This window comes from Desmodus rotundus, chromosome 6, assembly GCF_022682495.2.
Source record: "Desmodus rotundus isolate HL8 chromosome 6, HLdesRot8A.1, whole genome shotgun sequence".
Classification (NCBI taxonomy): Eukaryota; Metazoa; Chordata; class Mammalia; order Chiroptera; family Phyllostomidae; genus Desmodus; species Desmodus rotundus.
The window spans coordinates 142,390,690-142,392,259 of record NC_071392.1 but is presented as its reverse complement, the minus strand read 5'-3'; positions in this window follow the sequence as shown (position 1 = coordinate 142,392,259).

Sequence of the window (1,570 nt, the reverse complement as noted above, 5' to 3'; positions counted from 1 at the left end):
GAGAGAACGACTTTAGGACAGAAAAAGCTGCGTACACAAACTCATTACCTCCTCACTCATTTACTATCCGTCATTGGGGTGAGCATTTAGGCTGTGGAGTCTCGAAGGCATGCTGGGTCAGGGGCCCCCTTCTCCTCTCTAGGCCTTGCTTTTACTGTCTCCAGGGTGCAGGAAGGCTGTGAGTCTGGCCAGGATATCAGCACCCAGTGGGGAGAGGAAGGTGACTCCGGAGGGCCCTGGGGTAATGGAAGGGCTGCTGGTTTAGGCATAACCAGGTTTCTCCTCGCCCCTCCCAATTTCCCCCTGGCTTCTCAGAAGGGACCAGTCTGTTGTGGTAGCTGCTGTGGGTCCCACAGCTGGAATTTCCTCTCCTTCATTCTTGCTGGGACAGGTTACATAGCTTGCCAGTCACGAGCTCCTGTAGGTGCTGATTGCTGGGCTCAATGCCTTGCGTCTTCAGCCCCTGGGCACTCTGGCCATTCCTGGAGGGGCCAGAGGGAGCCAGACCTGCGCCTCCTCTTCCCCTCGTTGTGGCTGTTCATCCCCACAGTGACTCCAGTGACTTCATTTCTGCCCATGCAGGAAGGGGAGCGCGCTGCTGTTCCGACCACTCCTGCTGCTGCTCCTTCAGCACAGGCGACAGAGTCTCCAAAGCACATCCCCGCGCCACCCCCATGAGGCACGCCAGGCAGGACCCTGGGCCACGTGTCACAGGGAGAGCAGACAGAAGTAGAACTTGTATGTAGCCCGGTGTTCTCTGCACTATGCAGGTGACTGCCAAAAGTCGTGTAAGAATCACACAAGGGTTTCCTGAAGTGCAGACTCCTAGTATTATCCCCAGAGAGCAGATTCACAGTAGGGTCAGTGGGTCTGAGCATCTGTGTTTTTGACAAGTGCTTAGAAATGGTGACACATGACAGAGCTTGAGGACCCCTCACCTTCTAAGTCCCAGGGGATGGTGTTTAGGAGAGGTCCAGAGGGAAAAGTGATCTTCATTGAGTATTCAGCCATGTCAGGCACTTTAAATGGATCATCACCCGAGAAGGAGACATTATTATTCTCTTTTTATAGACGAGAAAAGGCTTGGGGAGGTTACACAATTTATCCAAACTCGAAAAGCCGGGATTTGAACTCAAGTCCCATAGTTCCACAGCCCAAATCCCTTCTACCTAAACTTTCCCAATGAAACCATCCTCACGCTTCCTCACCCCTATTTCTAAAACTCTCCCCCACTCTGTCCCCCCTGGAACTGAAGGTTTGTTCTAGATCCCCCATCCAGTGGGGAAATGCGTCTTTTCTTGCAAAGCTCCCTTGCTGCCAGCAGGTGGCAGTGCTGGACTAGGTTTGTGGGTAAGGAGTTGGTGCCACTAATTGGAGGACTATAATCTTTTGTTTTCCTCAACTGGTTTTACAGCCTCTTTTTCTCTCACTAGGCATCCTAGGCTGTTGGATTTACATTTGCTTAGCTAGTGCTTTTTAGCACCTCAGCATCTTCCAGGTTGGGGCACCCCAGGAATCCCAGATCCCCCCCCCCCCCCCCCCCCCCCCCCCCCCCGAGTCTTCATCTGAT